Source organism: Lepisosteus platostomus, chromosome 3 (assembly GCF_059453375.1).
Source record: "Lepisosteus platostomus isolate fLepPlt1 chromosome 3, fLepPlt1.hap1, whole genome shotgun sequence".
NCBI classification, from domain to species: domain Eukaryota; kingdom Metazoa; phylum Chordata; class Actinopteri; order Semionotiformes; family Lepisosteidae; genus Lepisosteus; species Lepisosteus platostomus.
The window spans coordinates 65,440,354-65,454,821 of NC_142613.1; the positions used below are offsets into that span (position 1 = coordinate 65,440,354).

The window sequence follows — 14,468 nt, forward strand, 5'->3', positions numbered from 1 at the left end:
GGAGTTGACTGGAATGTGGCCTTTTAAAATGAGCTCCCATCTTAAAGGAATTAATAGCTCTGTGAAGCAGAAAGTATATTAAATGAATGATTTACCGAAACCAGTTAATATACTTAAAATTAATTTTCTGTCTGACTTCGTATTTCATTTCTTATCTGTAGATTAGCATACAGTATCTTAAGGCAGTCTGGGGTTGCTTTAGTCATTACTCATTCAGTCATTCAGTGCACTAAATAAGATGAATGTTAAAGTGTTTGTCACCTGAGCACAGGTTTTTTATTGTTTTTACACATTTTTCTTTTCAAATGCTCATTTAGCTAAATAGGCACCTGCCTATTTTAGGATATTTGTCAGTGAGAGAACTCCGCTGGCTTTGCTCTAAGTCTGAGAAACTTTAGAGTCCTCTTGAAACTCAACCATCCATCCACCTATTCTGAGCACTTTTTCCCTAGACGATGGTGAGATGGCCTGTCAACCCAGCTGGTGCAGGGCACAGGGAGTGTCTGTCTTTCATTGCATGGTACACATTGCATTCATGCGTATATGCATACAGAGTGCGCTTTAGAGAGGCCAATTAACCAGGATAGCATACCCCTGTAAAACCCCAGGTGGAGGCAGGGAGGAAACACACAGGAAACACCCCAGTCCAGAACTGACTGCAGTGCTAACCACTTAACCACTGTTCTGCCCTATTAAAGTACCTCTCACAGGGAATAATGCAACTTGCAGTAGATACACCTAGTATGAAGAAGTGCATTTATTCACCATTCACATTCACCACATGCTTTGCTCAAAGGGAAGATGAATATCACCATATAAATCTATATAAAATACAGGATATAAAGATACCATATTATGGTATATCAGATTATGGCCATTTAAAAGGGAGCATAAAATGCTTGAGAATGTAAATTGACTGTGATAGGGGAGCTCAATTATGCATACGGGTAGTCAGTGGCAATACTCTTGCTTTATACAGTCTTTTGCTGAATACAGCCAGCATAAGAGTCAACTATATTTTGCTTCATCTATAAAATGCAAAAGGAACTATCAGTCTCTTATTACATACAATGATGTGTGTGAATGCTAGCAATTGCTCTGGGTCAGTGCAGTGGTGAATAAATTATTTTGCTTAAATAGCAGTGGGCCCTCTGCTAAGTTGCATTAAAGGGGGAAATAAAGGGCAGTTTTAATATCTGGTAAAAAGTAGGGCAGAAAAATAGACAGAAAAGCTTGCATTTTAGACATTGCTCAATTGAAAAGCAATGTTTTGTAGGATTACTGTCTGCACTTTTTACTGCTAAGATCTTTTTGGGGCTTCATGTGTATTTCATGTATATTTTTTTTATAAACAGACCCACTCTGGAATCCCAGTTGTGTATTTTTTTAGATCATAGTTTACTTCAACAAACCCACTGAAACCACAGGCGTTGCTGTGTAGCTAGGAGTCGAGAGATCCTTTATCCCACTTCAGGTGGCGCCTAAGCTCAGGTTCGAACCCACAAAGCCTGTAAGTTAAACCTTAACCTGTACCACTCAATAACCCATCAATTTCTTTTTGCAATTATGTGAATGTTACTTATTTATACTTTTGAGATAAGGCTACAGACAGATATACAGGAAGAAAAACTGAAAACATAAAATGTACTGTAATAGAAAGAGCTCTAATACAGGTTCTTTTGGAATCCCAACAAGTTACAGTTGCAGAACTCCTTGCATTTAATTTTCATTCCAAATCAACTATTAGTGACCTAATCCAGATGGTTACAGGCTTAACAGGACCAATTTAACACCTTCTCCTAGCTCTTCAGGTGCTGCTGTTTTAAAAAGACCTTGGAGCCTACAGACACACAAGTCCTTCAGGACCAGGACTGGACACCTCTACACTATGTTCCCATACTTTATGAGTTGCATTTAAACTCCTATCCAGATAGGTGAGAAAGCTGGTCTAAACAGAAGAAAATATAGGACAAATATAGTGGACCTGTGGAAGTCAGAAATCTGCACATTTATGCAGAGTTTTACTACAAATACAATAAATGAGATTACTGGACAAATAGGATACCCACTTGGGTGATCTTATAAATGGCCAAAGAGGCCATGTGTATACATGCTGTTGGTTTTGTATTTGCAGACGCTCCAGAGGCTACTGTTGCAACAAATTGCCTGGCATGGATCATGGATCTGTGGGGAATGAAGGCTATTTAGCAGTGTGATATGATTGGTGGATTTGGAAAAAGTTCCAGTTGTAAAGGTCATCTTGAAAAATGGAGCAGTTTTCTTTGATGACCTTGCAATAGAAATGCTGTAAGGGAAAGGACAGGTGAAATGCAGTTCAAGGTGTGGGAATTAACAGGAAACTCTCCTGGTCATGACTACACTGATCTTTCTTTCTGTAATCCTTCACAGAGATTCGAAAACCCCTCCTCCAGAACTAAAAATTAATGAGTTTAAAATGAGTTTCACTCAGTCCCTCGACCAGTGATGAATTTATCTAAACATGTCTCTGGTCTATCTGTTTTTCCCTGGAATTTGTCTCCATGTTTCTGGAAATCCATGTATAACCTTCTCCTTTTGCCTTCTTTTGCTTCTTTTGTTTTATTCTTTTGTTTTACATACCCTCATGTTCCTGCTCTCTTCTTCATCATTCCATGTATTTGAAGAAGGCTCCACAGCTGAAACAGTGTGCATTTAACCTCTGCTTGTTCCTTCACAGCTTGCACTCTGACACAGCTCCCCATTCTAAATCAGAAACATTTTCTAATTTAGCTCTTAATATTTTTTTTCCATAACCCTACATGGAATGAATGTAACATTGGTTGACCTTCAATTCCCTGGTTCACATTTGTCCCTTTTCTTACAGATGAGCATAACATTTGCAATTTTCCAATCAGAAGAAACATGCCCAGCCTTAATAGCATGTTGAAATATCCTAGTCTAGGGTACTCGAGAATGGAGCTGCTGTGCAAAAGCCTTTGACATCTTGAGCACAATTAAGAGTTACAATAAAGGAGTATCAACAATTTATTCAAGGCTTTTGCTAATCTTTCCTGCTGTTGCAATAACTGACAGTTATTAATAGAGCTTACATTTAATGAGAAGATTCTAAGCCTGCTTTTAACAATCTACAATTCACATGCAGTAGATCAGAAACCTCCAAAGAGTGAAGGCAACAGCCACATCTCAAGCTGAACCATACATAAGCAGCCAATACAAGGTGTTGCAGTAGCCAATCCATTACTTGGACCCCAGAGAGGACTTCAGTCCATTGCAGGGCACACATAGGCACAGACACACAGATGCATGCAAGAGACAATTTCTCCATAAGCCAATTAACTTACCAGTATGTCTTGGACTGTGGGAGAAAACCAGAGACAGAAGTGCTGGAACCCATTTCAGGATGTACAGGTCACTATTTGGTTGCATACTGTATCTTTTTGAGACGATAGCTACATGAAATCTGGATATCATCGAGCTCAACAGACTTTTGGTTTAAACATTTGAGGATGCTGTGCTGCAGCCACTTTGAGTTCTTGCGTATTCTTGGGGTGATCTATGGGAGTTGACCTGTTCGGATCAATTGATTTTTGTAAATCAATTTGATTTCCAAGGCTCATTAATATGACATTCTTGTCGGGTCTGTTCAGTGTCCCTGTTCCGCAAGGCAGGTTGATGTTCATCATCTGTGCTATTCTTAATAGAGGCTGGCGCCTGTAAGGCGAGAACTGCCAGCTTCGGTGAGAGAGATGCCCTCCCTGCAGCGTAGGTGTTAAGTTCAAGTTCAAGTTTACTGTCATTATACTCATACACAGGTATATGGTAAAACGAAATGCTATTTATCTAGCTCTCAGACGATACGTAGTACAAAAAAAATACAATTGTATAATAAAAGAAAGACAGAGACAACAGGCAGTGTGCAAAAACAACAACAGGCAATGTGCAAAACAACAAAAGGTAACAGGTAAATGTGCAAAAACATGCATCAGCAGAATGAAATAAAAGGATAGAAAATTATGGGGAGTGAGCTTTTTGACATGTAAGGTAGAGGTAGATTTCAATGTGTGTTTGAGTTTTTGGTTAGAAAGAAGGCACTGTGAGGTTCAGATCATAGGTGAGAGTCTGGTAGTCCGGGCCCATTTTCCAGATGGTAGAGGGTCAGACAGTCTGTAGCTGGGGTGTGTGGGGTCTTTGATGATGCTTAGAGATTTCCTCAAGCACCGTCTGTTATAAATGTCCATATAGATGGGAGGGCAACCCCAGTGATGGAGTGGGCAGTTTTTACCACCCGCTGTAGGGCTTTGCGGTCAGCAATACTGCAGTTGCCAGTGCCTCTTTTGTGGCTTGCTGGCGTGTAGATGGTCTGTGGAGAGACGGAATTGCTTCCCCCCTTTACAGTTTTATCTGGTTATTTGCTAATTCTTCTGAAAAAGTTTTTTTCTTTCCTACAAAGGAATAATTTGATGCTGGCTTGGGAATGGATGCATGAAAGAAGATATGAAACATCTGCAAAAAATTCTGCTCTGAAGATTTTTTTTCAGTCATTTGTTTCCAACGTACTGCAGTGCACTGTCACATGCAACATGAAGGAGCAGATCTGACAATGCTGTTTAAGGCTCTGTGATAACACACTGAAATATTCATCAGAACGTCAGAGCAGCGTTCAGCTCTTTTATAATTGTTTTAAAATGCACACCAAGCCTGGAAAAGTGTATGAATAAGTCTAAGTATCTTTATTTTTGGAGTGCCCCTACGTTGATTTAGGAAGATACTGACATAAATTGACATAATGAAAAATAATTTGCGACCTTCATTATAAGGATGAATTACCTGCATAAAATACTGTTTTTACATTACAGACCTGCATAGGGTTGTGTAGTTTAGACATGGTTTATAAAAGCAATTTAGGATAATAATATCTTCTTGGCCCGCGAGACCAGTTTATCTGTAGATATGTACTGTAGATATGCAATCAATCTGAACTGCAAGTGTAAATCAGTGATCTTGCAGTGCAATATGTGATCCTTGCATGCACATTTAAAAAACAAAACTTGCCTCAGTTAACTAAAGGGTTCTTTGCATTTATGTACAGTATATTAACATACATGATAAGAATAGTATTTGGCAAAAAAAATGTAATCTTTTTAAGTGTAACTAAAAAACATTTTAATCGAGTATTTATAGGAAAAATGCCACACAACATATATTGGAGGAAATACAGTAGTTACACATCAAGAAGGTGCCCCAGTATGAAATGTAACCATGAACGTAAGGTAATTCAAATCAACTGAGGATAAGAATACTTTTCAGACTGTTAATTTACTGTGTCCATCCATAAAGCAGATGACTAAATTGAATCAAATAATTGTGGACCAATATGTTTTATCTCTATTACGTGTAACACTGTATAAATAAACTAGAGGATCATCTGTATGGAAATTTGATCATAGGGGGAATCATCATGGTTTTACAAAATGTAATTTATTTTTTTTAAATGCAAACATTAAAGGTAGTACATGTGTTTTAACTGGGAGCTGTTTAAGGAATAAAAAACATAGAGTGCAGATAAGGGTGAATGCTCCAATTGAACTGATGTAATTAGTGGAGTACCACAGGTATCTGTATTAGGACCACTACTCAATGATCTAGATCTTGGTATAATTGGTAAGCTAGTGAGGCTTGTAGATGATACCTTAAAATATAATTACCAAAAACTATAGAAAAAAGGCAATAAAAAATTAAAGTGGACAAAGACCTAGAACATAAATGTAGACAATTAACATAGCACTTTAATTGCTCAACCAGTAAAAACTTTCATACCAGAACCAGAGGATGAGAATGAAAACACACTAGGAGCTGTTTTTACACATTGTGGGAATGTGGGACAATCGATTCAGACATGTTGATGATGCAGTCGACCTGGCCTCTTTCAAGAAATGACTAGATAAGAGTGTCAATTAGTTACTGACAATCAAATAGGTTAGATGCCCTGAATGCCCTTCTCCTGTCTGTAACCATTCTTATGCTCTTATAGTTTTATTCTGAGCAGGTACTGATGCTCCAGGAGAAACAAGACTGAAACCTACAGTATGTATATGGACAGGTCAAAATAATCTCAGCTTTTATGCTATAATGAATTTCTGATGAAGATTTGACTGAAGTTCTGAAAGTCCTGAAAGGGATTACAAATGTGGTACAGACACCAGCACATTTGAGATAATAGTGTTGTAATGGTCTAGTGAAAAAATAACTTGATTTCCTTATAAAATATCCAGTCAATATTGCTTTATAAATGTTAGGTGCTTCTAGGAGATATTCACAAAAAGGTGGAGAATTCTCAAATGTTTATATCAATTAACAAATGATAATGTGCAATTTAAAAGGCAAATTCTCACCCTGGTGACAGCAATAGCCATTATTTTTATAAACATTTACAAATGTTTGAAACAAAACACAAAATGTTATCAATGTGGTCATCAGAATATTTCAAAAGCTGAATTGATAAGGTTTCTGATTGAGATACCTTTAAGAACCTTATGTCTGTAAGCTTTACATTTGTATACTTATCAGACAACAGAATATATCGGGAGAAGCAAAATTAAAATAAAGCACTAGTTAGAGAAACAGGTATGTATAGTAAATAAAATATTTGGAGAGTGTCAGAAAAGGACAACTAAAGAAGGCAGTCAAGTATTTCATTTGGTGTTACTGTAATTGTTTGATATCGTTCGGTGTGCTCTCAGGGTATTTTTAGTTTAGCTTGATTATTGATTATTGATGAATATTATTGATTGTTGATTTTTAAAAGCAGTTCCTCAGTGACAGGTAAGACATACTGTAGAGCACATTAATGAAGCTTTGCAAAAAATGGATCTTTGTCATTCAGTGAAATACAAGAAAAAATCAATGAAGATATAAATTCTCAAAAAGGTAGAAATTATTTTTTTTAATTATTAGAAGACAGGATACGATATGTTAATATAATATTCAAATTCTATTCCAGACTTCCAGATGATCTGGGATAACTGGGGAATTAAATTTTGCTGGAAAATATTATCCTTTAAGAAGTGAATGATTTAGAAAAATATACTGTATATCTGAAATATACAGAATTATTATTACAGAATTAGAATTATTGCTTCTAATTATAGGCAATGCAATAGAAATCAAGAAGTATAAATCTACATAGTCAGAATCCACCAAGCCCAATCAAGCCCAGGGCTCATGACAATTGCTGTGAGGCTGTAGCATTTACATGTATGCAGCATCAGTATGCAGCAGTGCAATCAATGTCCAAATGCGCTCTGACCCTGCACTCTGACCCCAAGCTTATTTCCCTGTCTGTGTGTCTCATGGAAAGCAAGTTGGGGTATGCGAAAAGACAAATTACAAGAAATTGTAAATGGCCAATAAAGTGATCTTAAATATCTCTTAATCTCTTAAATCTTAAATGTACAGATTTAAAAAGAGGTTATAAAATACATTGATTGTATTTCGTATGCAAGCTTCTAAGTGATCATGGGTAAACAGATATGAATAAAGTCCCATGAATTTCATGGTTGGTGTTTGGTACAACTTTAAAATTGCTGTGTCCTTCAATATTTTTAGTTCAGTATATTGCCATAGAGGCTATTATAAATTATGACTATTAAGCCCTTACAGGGGACTACAATACATATTCCTCCCAGGAGTATTCTCACCAGTAACACACACATCTGTGGCTCTATGCTGATTGTGCTTTCAGCAGGTTCCTCTGGAGCACCGGTGACTGTGATAAATTGCTGAGATATATGTGATCTATGTTCCCTATGGCTGAGATGAAAGCAGATTCAGTGAACTGTGCTCTGAGGTGACAAGCCAAGTCTTCAGACTGGTTGCACATCATAACATGTGCTCGGTGATTGTCTTTCAGTCTTGCAGCTTAGCTTAAGAGGTTGAAAGCTGTCCAATGGACCTGATGACAGGTGCCTGTCTCCTGGAATTTCTGCAGTGAGATCGTTTTAAAACAGCATGAGAAGGTTCACTTTTTATCAATGCTTTCTTGCCTCTAACTACAGTAGGGAGGACAAAACTATGGAAATTCCTGGGTTATATTTTGAAGTTAATACAGTAAATCAGAAAACTGATTTTATATATGTTTTTCATAATCATTTCAATACTAATTACCAGTATGTTTTGGCTTTGAAAGACATAACACTTTAATGTGTGAGTGTTTAAAGCAACATGACAGATCCAAGAGATCCCGAACTGCATGTGCATCGCTTGTGGAAATGGCCAAATAATTTAATGTGTCAAGAAGAATAGTGTCAAAAAATCCTGACGGCATACACCAAACATGGGGAAACAGTATCAGGAAAGAGTGGTCGCAAGTCGGAACTCACAGACAGGGATAGACAAACAGTTAATAGGAAAAATAACAAAAGACTGAATTTAATATGATACCCCCAATAAAACAATACACTATCTATTAAATATAAGTGTATAAATCTGATACAGATATATACAGTATATATCATACATTTCTATGCATATCTGTTTGTTCCTGATGCGCTGTATCTTAATAGCTTCCAAGCACTTTTGTTTGTGCTTAACGTTTTAGTTATACAGTATAACTGAAGGTCCGGAGTAACCTAAAGGGAAATTTCACACAAGATAAACAACACCACCTTAAGCTGTTAACAAAAGAGTTGCCTTATTTTTCAGGAAACCTAAAATATACAATCATATAACTGGTATTTGTTCATGCACCCTAATTTACTTACAGTAAGTATAAATATTCTCATAGTAGGGAGCTGCGTCACTGTGTGTAGGCTGCAAAAGAAACAAGTAAAGGTTTGTTTCACGCTGAAAGGAAAAGAAAAGAGACAGGCGTTTCGGTGTGAAGAAGGTTCCACAAAATAAAAATAAAAAACAGTTTGAAACAGTGGTGCAGTGGATTGCATTGCTGCCTCACAGTTCTGGGGCCCTGGGTTCAATTTCTGGGTGCTAGCTGCTTGGAGTTTGTATGTTCCCCCCTGTGTTCATTCGGATTTCCTCTGAGTGCTCTGGTTTCCTCCCTAACTCCAAAGGCCTACTGGTAGGTTAATTGGCTTCTGGGAAAATTAGCCCTGGTGTGAATGTGCGTGTTTCTGTGTTTGTGTTGTGTTTGTGCCTGCCCTGCCATGAACTGGCATCCCATCCAGGGTATATCCCACCTTATGTTTGATTCTCACCAAATACAGTTCGTCATTAGAAAATGGATGGGATTTGAAGAATATTTTGTTTATGTTTTTCAAAGACAAAAATTATGTACACCGCTTTCAGGTTAAATATTGGCTCATTTCAGTCTGTTATTTGTAAATGTGCTATCGATGAAACAGCTATAATCAATTTGTCATAAGCCTAATTGTTTCACCTGAAAACGATCTGAGATTAGTTACAAAGGCTGACCGCCACTACAAAGAAGGTTTAACCAATCCAGAGGAAAGTTTTAATATAACCTGTATTTCAGTTAAACCCTGATTTAAAAGGTTTATAAGATACAATGAAAATAAAACCTCAGTTAATCTTTTGTTTTCACAATTATTGATCTAATCTGAGTTAGTGGTTAATCCACATTGGTGCAGTCAGCCCACACAGATCCTTAATATCTTATAAACCTTAAAGTGGGAAGGTGTTTTGTTTTGTTTCACTTTCATATATTTAATCAGAGCTTCCAGTCTACTGTATCTATATTCTTTATCGTCATGTCTGAAACCGGGATCAGAGGTTAAGATGCTCCTGTTAATGTGGAAGTTAGAATTCTGATTACATTTAATGCCACACTTGAAAAATCTCTTCATAAGTGCAGTGGCCGGTTGGGTTATGCATAACGCAGAGGCAGGCTAGTCCAAACAGCAAAGAGCTAAATGATTTGAGGGGAGCCTATTGACAGAGGAGTCCTCAGGGGAAAACACACTGATAGATGTTCCAATAAGAGAGAAAGCCTTCCAAGCGTGAAGGAGGCCATTAATAACGCAGTAGTTTCTGTGCTGTCGTCTCTGAAACCCACTAGTGAACAAGGCTCAATATGTTTTTTTTTTGGAAAACTTAAGAATATTCTCTCTGTAAAGCATTCATGATGAGGTAGTAGAAGTTAACACTTGAAAGCCACATAAATCTGAGGAGATCATGTGGTTGAAGGTAAAGATAAGAGGTATTTTGATCCACAAGCTAAGGTGTTCTCAGGAGAGGAGATGTACAGTATTATTGCATAAAATATATAATCCAACAGTAGAAGAACAAAACAAAGGAAGCAAAATACATACCTTATGGAATAGGACCTCAAAATATAAATAAAGTAATATTTGAATTAGTTTCTTTTCTGATGAGATGTTGTTCTTGGAAGCTTTCTATAACTAGAGAGAAATACCTACAGTACATGTACTGTACATGTACAATAATCACTGATATCATATTATTCCATTTGCTGAAATAAAAGTGTAATTTTAAGTTGATAGAATTTTTAATTTTACACTTAGGTTTGTCTCTGACTTATGCAGCCAGCAAATACCTTGCATTCTTTATGTGACCTTTATTCATTTCTGTTCTCTATATTAACTTTCTTCTTTTGCTTGACTCAGTTTTCACATGCCGGTGTAGTGCTATGACCTTCCTTATCCTCTTTAAGATGTGTAGTGAACCAAGATATATGTTTGTCTATATACCTGTCCAATCAAATCAGCTTTTGATCACAATGATTAAGATACTGATCAGTGGCAGTGGACTGAGCAGTTCTGTTCTACTCTACTACAGTAAGTTATCAGTATACTGGCTCCCACTCAGGTTTCGGTGTTGCTTGTAAAGTCTAAATGCTGATATGTAGTAGAAGGTAATTTAGAAGCAATCTATTTATTTAGTCTGTTTCTTTTAATCTGATGCTATTTAAGGTTATTTAACAGTGATATTTTAGCTACATCATGAGCACTTTTCTCTGACTCATGTATTACATTTGCCAATGTAATATATGCCTTTCCTACAGATGACAAAGCACTGAATTGTATCATGTCCTTTACTTCACAAAGTATACACCCTCTACATTTCCTTATTTAACTTCCCACTTGTTGCCCTATTACACATGTTTTGCATGATTTTCTGTTTAGTCTTTTCTTCCAATCTTGGTATGTGTCAAATCCAACTAGCTAGTCCATAGAAATACTCTCAGAATAGACTTCAGAAAGCTCACCGAGAGGAAATGAGATCTGGAAGAATATCAGCATTGCATTTTTCAGAGCACGAGTCTTGCAAAGTGCAAAGCTAATTTGCTTTCCCTGCCCACATCCTAGCAATTATCTTTGAACAGCCTTTTCAGAAGATAATTTCGCTGGCAACATTAGCTAGTTTAGCAAATACCAATCTGAAGAGAAAGAGCAGAAGAGAATATGTAAGCAGTAAAAATGCAACAAATATGACAAAAATGTACAGTAGATGATATTCTAGCAAGTATAATTTTCCCAGAGGGCCACAGCAGACTACAGAAATATTTTGTTTGGAGCCACAAACTGTATTTATGACTAAGCTGCACACTGTGCTCCATTGTCCCCCAGTATGTTTTGTTTGCAGTATGTCCAAAAGTTCCTTTTTAAGTGTGTTAAGCTATGAATATATGATTCTGATGGTATATACTATATATATATATACTATAACTATATATACTATAAGCAACAGAAATAATATTTCAAAGACAGCAATGTTTTTTTTTCACCTGGTGTAGGAATTTATATACAGTATACTGGTGAAAGTGTATAACAATGATTTCAGTTGAGGTGAAGACTACATCTCCATTCATTGGCTAATAGATGAGTTTTCACACTGTGTGACATAGTGTTGGGCCCTTTCACTCCCTATCCATTATCTGAAATACCCCAGTTGTTTTAAAGGGGCTTATACAACCCTCATATAAATCAAAATCAACCCTGATTCTTAGCTGTGGGCAGCCATTGTTTTAGATTTTGTGTTCTTTGATGTCAATGCTGAAATCCAGAGGTCTGACACATTTATTATTTTCTGGTTGAATCCTAACAATAAAATGTTTTATAAGTATTAAGGTTAGAATTAGATTGAATAGCATGACGTTTCTAAAGTGAAAACGGATGGTAAAGCTCTGATGAAAGTGAAATTTTCATTAAAATCTTAAATAAAACCAGGAATCCAGTGGTGAAGTGTCTTCATGTGCCAAGGTCTCCAAACAACGAGTCTAAGGATTGGATCATCCATTCTATATATATTATATTGCATTACATACAGTATGTGTATACTGAATACATTATATAACAAGAGAACTGTAAACTAAAGATGCTGTAATTGTTAGGACCAGGGCAAACAGTACATTATACAGGTAATAACCTCAGACAAAAGTGCATTTTGAATATCTGGCAGAACTTACTAGTGTATTTTCTTTTTCAAATAAAGTTTTTAAATTACCTCTACATCCTGGAGCATGGTAACACATTAATAATTCATAGTTCAATTGAAAGTGGAAGTGCTCTGATTGACTATTACAAAGAGCACAACTCAAAACAAAGTCCTGGGTTGGAAAATATACCAGTAACACTGTGAGTGCAAACTAAAAATGATGTAGCTATGTTTGTAACTGTATTCCCTTTTATATTTACAATAACAACTTATTATATTACACCCATGAAACTATAATACTATCTACTATATAATACTTCCAGACAGAATAAGCATGCTGTATGGCCAATGGCCCCGGATTTTTCATTACTGAAAATACCAATCAAGTTTCACTTTCAGGTGCAATTGAAAAGAGGCCATCTGGCCTATCTTCCTTGTGTAACAGAACTAAATGTGTGTGAGGCTTTTACAAAAGGTGATGTGTCCCTTGAAATCTAGACAGTGTAGAAATCTCCTGCGGCAGGAAAACCTGTTGCTCAGCTGGAGACTAGGAGCGGCTCTGTGTACTGAACCCACGGGCCTCCATGATTGAATCCAAGTGGACTTAGAGCTGCATCCTTCACGTTAGTGTAACGAACTGTTCTTTCCGGACCCTATGTGGACGACATAATCCAAAGAAGTGGGAAACACTAGGAAAAGGTCATGCAGGGATACGGGGCTGAAAACAGGGGGGCGTGTCCAAAGTGCGCTGGTGCACGGGGGAGGTGTGGCCGAGGCAAACAATCCAGAAGTAATCCATAGAGGGAATCCAAAAACACAAGAATAAGTCCATAGCCAGGTGATCCATCCAAACAAGGAATTAAAACCATGAACCGGGTCAGAACCGCCGGACAGGGAACGGGAACAGAGATTAAAACCTTAACGGGAGTAGGCGCTTCCAGGTCCCAGACTCTCACGGTGCGAAAACCAGATGCAGAGCCAGGATGAACGTCAGCGCCTGGCTTTTAAGGTAGGCTGGGAAAAGGGGTCAGGTGCACAGAATTAAGTCTAAAGTGAAAGGGCTGGAGCACCCTTAAGGAGGGGGGACTATAATCATGACAGTTAGCTTGTTAGTTCAGAAACGCATCAATATTTCATCTGGCTGTTTCCTGAAAGAGCCTCCTGACCAGATCCAAGCACCCCCAACTCTTTGCGCAAAATCGTGCTTTGGACGTAATTTAAAACTTGAAATACTGGACCTTATGATGGTGTCAAACAAATCACCAGATTTGTCTGTATTACATACTGTCAATTGTGAATTGTATGAGATCATTGTCTCTGTCTCTGGTTTCCTTTTACATTCCAAAGAGATGTTTTAGTAAGCTAACTCATTAGCCTCCTTATCTGTGTACATGTCTGGCAATGGAAGGGCATCCTATGCAGACTGTTGCTTCTTGCACCCTGTATCTGCCAGGTTTGGATTCTGCTCACTGTGAGCCTGCTAAGGATGATGTAGCTGAAGTAGTAAGGATGGACAGGTGGATTTTAAGAGATTTTGAGTGAAAGTAGGAGGAAACCAGAAACAGAGACAATGATCTCATACACTACGTTAGCAAATGAACACACTGTACTATTTACTTCTTCGCCATCCATTTGTTTTTCTTATTACAAGAGAAAACCTTCTGGGTCTGCACATGTAGGGAGTTCTAATACAATGGACCATAAGATAATTTTCCAAAATAAACAGCATCAAAGCCCCAGAGGCAGAACACATAAGCTTGTTGCATTAATTACAACACTACAGTGCTGCACTTAGGTCACAGAGGTGAAATAACAAGATTCATTTGGGTATGGTAGAAGAGACATATGGCTGTCTACTCTGAAAGAAAAGGTATATCATCAGATCAAGGAATACTAAAAGATACTGTTGATCTAAAATAGCGATTTCACATTCTATTTAACATTTATGTCCACTGTGATTTGTAATTTAAAACAAATGGTGTAGTAAATTTTAAAATGTTAATTGTGAAGTGCAAATGTTTTAAAAAGTCAGATTAATATCTTAATCGTACACATCAGAAATGATACTTATTTCTGTGCTTATTGATTTAAACAAAACA

At 37.1% G+C, this 14,468-nt stretch overlaps 1 protein-coding gene across 2 annotated transcripts in view; it reads left to right on the plus strand.

The window, feature by feature from the left end:
- Positions 1 to 14,468, plus strand: part of dlgap2a (discs, large (Drosophila) homolog-associated protein 2a) — a 416,982-nt gene that overhangs the window by 187,528 nt on the left and 214,986 nt on the right. The window lies entirely within an intron of this gene.